Below are 6,577 nucleotides of genomic sequence, written 5' to 3' on the forward strand. Positions count from 1 at the left end.
CTAGGGGTGTCCCTGGCCCCGCCCCCTGCTCCCAGCTCCGCCCCCAGCCCCGCCCCCTGGCTGCCGGCTCCACCCCCTGGCTCCCAGCTCCGCCCCACACCCCCAGCTGCCCCCCAACTACCGCCCGGGCGCCTAGGGGTGTCCCTGGCCCTGCCCCCTGCTCCAAGCTCCGCCCCCAGCCCCGCCCCCTGGCTGCCGGCTCCACCCCCTGGCTCCCAGCTCCGCCCCACACCCCCAGCTGCCCCCCAACTACCGCCCGGGCGCCAAGAGCTGCCCCAGCTCCGCCCCTGGCTCCGCCTCCCATCCCAAGCTCCACCCCCTGCCCCCAGCTGCTCCCCAACTACCGCCTGGCCACCTAGGGGCTGCCCCCTGCCCCCCGGCTGCACCTCCTGTTCCCAGCCCCGGGCCCCCCGTGAGCTCTTGTGGGTCTGCCCTGATCCCTAGTGGGCCGATTGCCCCCTGAACCTCCAAACCACCCCCTCCCGCCAGCTGTGCCCTGTACCCCAACCCCGCACGGCTCGTGCACTGACTGTGCCTGTGAAATGTGGTGAATAAACAGTGAGCAGTGGCGAGAGCCTCGTTATTTCACAGCGGGGGGTGGGGGCGGGGCAGGACACCTGGGTTCTATCCCAGCTCCGGGAGGGACATGGGGTCTATAGCATTAGAGCAACTTCCTCTGGGGTGGGGCACGGGGGCTGGTTATAGGGGAACCCCTCACCCGGCGCTGAGCTGCGGCTGGCTCTGGGGTGGGGCGCAGGGGGCTGGTTATAGGGGAACCCCTCACCCGGCGCTGAGCTGCGGCTGGCTCTGGGGTGGGGCGCGGGGGGCTGGTTATAGGGGAACCCCTCACCCGGCGCTGAGCTACGGCTGGCTTTGGGGTGAGGCGCGGGGGGCTGGTTATAGGGGAACCCCTCACCCGGCGCTGAGCTGCGGCTGGCTCTGGGGTGAGGCGCAGGGGGCTGGTTATAGGGGAACCCCTCACCCGGCGCTGAGCTGTGGCTGGCTCTGGGGTGGGGGCGCGGGGGCTGGTTATAGGGGGAACCCTCACCCGGCGCTGAGCTGCGGCTGGCTCTGGGGTGGGGCGCGGGGGCTGGTTATAGGGGGAACCCTCGCCCGGAGCTGAGCTGCGGCTGGCTCTGGGGTGGGGCGCGGGGGCTGGTTATAGGGGAGCCCCTCACCCGGCGCTGAGTTGCGGCTGCCTCTGGGGTGGGGCGCGGGGGCTGGTTATAGGGGGAGCACCGGGTCCAGGGGTGCAGCCCCGGGTTGTGTCCTTCCCAGGCAGGGTGTTTGCAGCCGCTTTGCCCCTGCGCCCCTCTCCACGCGGCCGGTGCCCGACCTGGCACCCGGGTTGTGCTCCGTGCCCGCCAGCTGCCGGCTGGGGCAGTGCGAGCAAAGCCCCGTCCCACCGTTGCGGGAATTGAAACCCCTGATTCTGCAGCCCCCGGCTCGAACCCCGGCCCCGGGATTTCACCAGGACCGATCGTGTTTGCACGACTGTCCGTACGACGCCCCCTTGCACTGGGCAGGCTTTGGGGGGCTCCGGGCCAGGCCTCTGCTCCCAGCTCCTCGTCTCGACCGGGGCCTTTCTCCACCACCGTCGCTGAGAGAACCCCAGGAATCTGGGGGGACACGGCAAGGAGCAGCTAATAGATACCAGCTCAAAATTACCCTGCAAACGGGGACGCCCCCCCAGCCGGGGGTGTCCAGCGGGTCCCACAAGGATCCGTTCTTGGCCCTCCGCAAATTCATGTTTTTCTCAATGACGTGGGAGAAAACACAAAACCGCGGCGGATAAAACGGGCCGAGGACACGACCCCGGCGAGCGAACCAGCGAAGGGGCAGGGCCCGGATCCCGAGGGGCCGGTGGGGCGCAGGGCGGCTGCGCCGGAGCCAACAGTCTGGGTGTGGCTCCGGCGCCGGGGGAGCGTCTCCGTTCAGGAGCCGCGCGTGGCGGGCGTAGGGCCAGGCTGGGGGCGATGGTGGGGAGTCAGCCGGGGCGGCGCTGGGCGAGGGGCGAACGCCGTCCTGGGACGCGGCCGGGGGGGGATTTTCCCCCGGCTGGAGCCTGGCTCCGTCCCGGAGCCCGCAATTCGAGGGGGACGTGGGGCACTCGGGGAGGAGCCCCCGGGACGATGGAAGGGTTAGAAAACCGGCCTCCGCGCGAGCCCCCCCAGGAGCTCGGTCCAGGAGCTGAGCACGGCCGGCGAGGGGGGGCGTGTCCCCGACCAAGGGAACCAAACACCCCCCCGGGGGGCTCAGGCCGGCAGGGGATCGAACCCCAGCCTGGCCAGGAGCTGGAGCCGGAGCCGGAGCTGGGCAGAGCCGGCCTGGGAACAAGGCATCAGCTTGTGCCGGGACGATTTCCCTGGGCCTGGGGAGGCTCCCGCCCTGGCCAGTGTCACGTCCCGCCGGGCCGGCTTTCGGAGGGATCCGCGGCGGCTCAGCCAGGGCTCTGGCCAGGGTCCCGTCCCGCCGACCCGGCTTTCGGAGGGATCTGTGGCGGCTCAGCCGGGGCTCTGGCCAGGGTCCCGTCCCGCCGGGCCGGCTTTCGGAGGGATCCGCGGGGGCTCAGCCGGGGCTCTGGCCAGGGTCCCGTCCCGCCGGGCCGGCTTTCGGAGGGATCCGCGGGGGCTCTGGCCAGGGTCCCGTCCCGCCGGGCCGGCTTTCAGAGGGATCCGTGGGGGCTCTGGCCAGCGTCGCGTCCCGCCGACCTGGCTTTCGGAGGGATCTGCGGCGGCTCAGCCGGGGCTCTGGCCTGCGTTAGCCGGGAGCTCGGACTTGCTGGGCCCAGGGGTCCTGTCTGGCCTTGGGATGCAGGAATCCGGCCTGCAGCGATGGCAGGCCCCAAAGCCCAGGCCTGGAGCCCATTGCTAAGACTAAGCAGAGGGGAAGTGGGACGTGGTGGCCCGAGGCAGCGCAGGGCTGGGCTGGGCTGGGCTGACAGATCACACGGTTAATGCACTGGGGACTGAAATGGGGCCAGGACTCCTGGGTTCTCTCCCCAGCTCTGGGAGGGGAGTGGGGTCTAGTGGTCAGAGCAGGGGAGGGCTGGGGGCCAGGACTCCTGGGTTCTCTCCCAGCTCTGGGAGGGGAGTGGTGTCTAGTGGTTAGAGCAGGGGAGGGCTGGGGGCCAGGACTCCTGGGTTCTGTCCCAGCTCTGGGAGGGGAGTGGTGTCTAGTGGTTAGAGCAGGGGAGGGCTGGGGGCCAGGACTCCTGGGTTCTGTCCCAGCTCTGGGAGGGGAGTGGGGTCTAGTGGTCAGAGCAGGGGAGGGCTGGGGGCCAGGACTCCTGGGTTCTCTCCCCGGCTCCAGGAAGGAGCCACCGAGGGATGTGGTGCTGGGTCGTGGCCAGAGGGAGACGTGGCATCACAGGCACGTGGCCACCTGGTGCCGTGAACCCAGGACAAGGGCCCAGAGGCGAAGCGAAGGGTGACCAGAGAGACCACGGTCCCTAACTGGAAGTGGGAGCCAGGCGAGGCAGGGTCAGTGCTCAGGGGAGAAGCAGCTACGGCGGGTTCATACACTGTATAGATACGGTCACGTATTTCCCGGTTTCATAGATTATACGTCAAACCCAGCCGCTACGGGCCTTGTTCCTCCTCCTGCCGTTCCTCAGGGCGGGAAGGGGCTTGGCACCAGCTGCATTTCTCGGACCATCTATTTTTCGGCGGGTTTCCTTGTCTTTCAGCAATTGTCCTAGAACGCCGGACAGTCCGGAGCAAAGCTGACTCGACGCAGGAGACAGCCCGCACGGTGGAGACCTTCCGACGGGATTTCTCAGGAGACCGCACCTCTCTCCTCACTGGAAAGACACGTTCGACGGGCGCCGTGGTCCCAGGCAGACCCAGCACAAATTCCACAGCCTTGGCTCGATCTGCGTCGCGGGCCGGGCCGGGCGTTCTCTGCTCGGTCCAGTCGGAAAGGCAGCCGGAGACAGTGGAATGTGAACCAAAGAGACGATTCTCATCCAACGTATTCAAGGTGGGGATTCCGGCGAGGCATCCGGCGAGGCTGTCTCACTCCAAGTAGGCCTGGCAGGTGGTGCAAAGATTGCCAACTACGTCACAGAACTCCTTTGCCCACGTTCACCAAGAGCGCGCAGTAGTCGCTCCACTTCCGTCGGGCCAAAGCTTTCCCCGAGCCTCGCCGAGAAGTTAACAGGCAGGGAACGTGTTTGCAGCGCAACGTCTGTCACCGACCAGCCGTTTCTCTCTATCATCTCTGTTACGTTTCGGAACGTGGCAAAGAGAAGCCACAGCTGAGTGGCAGGATCATCAAAGAGGTTTTGTAGCAGCGTCGGGCGTTTATCTTGAGAAAGAAAATCCGCTTGAAGCCCGTGTCCAAAGGACGACAGTCGGCTGCAGTTTGAGGCAGTCATCCACCACGTGTGCACCACACCCAATACTGAAGATCTCTTCCTAAATTGGCCTGGAGCTTTCGCCACCAATTGTTTTTCCCACAATGCCTGGCACCCCCAAAGTTAGTATTGGTGTTGCCTGCAGAAATTCTCAAATTCTCAGCAGGTGAAAACGCGGTACCAGAACAGGGAATGGTTTTTGGCCCTGTTCATTTGACGCATCCACAGCAAGCGTAACAAAGGAACACCTGGCCGACTCGCGCCGCACTTCTGCAGTGGAGAAAGGGGCGAGGACGCTGCAAACGCTGCCTTGGATTTTGCGTGAGCAGATGAAAGCTCAGGCTGGCAGTTTCGTAATTATTTGTGATGTACAGTCAGCGGAACAGAAACTGTCCGTGCCGGACTGAGGGGTAAGCAAACCCCCTCGCTGCCAAACACTTGTTGCACTTCTGTTTCTTGCCTCAGAAAAAATCCTGAAACGCTTGGAGATGAACACGTTTATCGGCGTCTCTGTGTTTCCTGCTCTGGAGGTGGATTTCGGCCGCCGTGAGCAATGGAGAAACGTGCTCCGCACGTCTTGCATACCCCTTGGCTGTCAGCCAGTGCCGAAGGGCCTTTTTAAAAAACTTTCCCTGCTTGTGGAGGTCTTTGTTAAAATGACACAGGTGTTTCGGTGACATTTTTCTAGCCAGAAATGACCACAGGCGAACTACGGCTTCTTCTAGGGACACAACAGAACCAAAGCAACACAGGGCAGCAACCCCAGGTGATGCTGGAGGGTAGCTGCTTGCTGGGGGGCCTAGCTCTGGAGACAGCACCCGCTGCAGCGCAGACGTCAGGGCAGCGCGGTGAACACTGGCTCAGCCGAGCATCAGAACACGATGCTCGGCCGGTCCAGCGGGCTCAGGGGACTTTCGGCTCCCACAGAATGTGCAATTAAACCCCCATCCCAGGCTAGGCAACCGCTGGACTGGGATGAGACCAGCACACGCTGCTTTCAGCCTGCAGCTCGGCTAACCAGCAACCATCAGCGATCGCGAATCCGATCACAGCCACCGACCCGCGGGCCGACGATGCTCACAAGCCATGTAGCCAGGTGCCCGTCACTGACGGGGGCTCCTACCGTCTCCTTGCTGGCCTCGTGCAGAGCTGATAGGAAAATGAAGGCAATGCTTCGACGGCCTCCCGCTCCAGTTCCTCGCAGCCTTCTGTGTCGAGCCGGGCGGTAAGGAAGGCTCGGACTCTGAGGCAGCGCAGACGCCGGGGTGGTAATACTATGCCAGCCTGACGTCTCCGCTCTGCCTTGTGGCTGCCTGGGGGGGACAGCTCTGAAGGCAGTGCTGCTCGTGCAAGTCGGGGACCCATGCCCAGTTTGGGCGAAAAAGTTGGGACGGCTGGGTGAGAGCTGGAAAAGGGGACTATGGTCCCCCTAACTACAGGGAACCTGGCATGGCTAGAGGGGATTGTGGCCTCATGGGGGACATGGCCAGAGGGGACATGGCATCACACGGGGTGGCCAGAGGGGATGTGGCATCACAGGGGCATGGTGAGAGGGGAGCGTGGCCTCAAGGGAGCATGGCCAAAGGGAAGAATGACATCACAGGGGCATGGCCAGGGGGATGTGGCATCACACGGGGTGGCCAGAGGGGAGCGTGGCATCACAGGGGTGTGGTCAGAAGGGACGTGGCATCACACGGGGGTGGCCAGAGGGGAGCGTGGCATCACAGGGGTGTGGTCAGAAGGGATGTGGCATCACACGGGGTGGCCAGAGGGGAGCGTGGCATCACGGGGGTGTAACCAGAGGGGATGTGGCATCACAGGGGTGTGGTCAGAAGGGACGTGGCATCACACGGGGGTGTCCAGAGGGGAGCGTGGCATCACAGGGGTGTAACTAGAGGGGACATGGCATCACAGGGGTGTAACCAGAGGGGACGTGGCATCACACGGGGGTGTCCAGAGGGGAGCGTGGCATCACAGGGGTGTAACCAGAGGGGACATGGCATCACAGGGGTGTAACCAGAGGGGACGTGGCATCACACGGGGGTGGCCAGAGGGGAGCGTGGCATCACAGAGGTGTGGTCAGAAGGGATGTGGCATCACATGGGGTGGCCAGAGGGGAGCGTGGCATCACAGGGGTGTAACCAGAGGGGATATGGCATCACAGGGGTGTGGTCAGAAGGGACGTGGCATCACACGGGGGTGGCCAGAAGGGAGCGTGGC

The sequence above is a fragment of the Mauremys mutica genome, chromosome 12 (assembly GCF_020497125.1).
Source record: "Mauremys mutica isolate MM-2020 ecotype Southern chromosome 12, ASM2049712v1, whole genome shotgun sequence".
Lineage (NCBI taxonomy): Eukaryota > Metazoa > Chordata > Testudines > Geoemydidae > Mauremys > Mauremys mutica.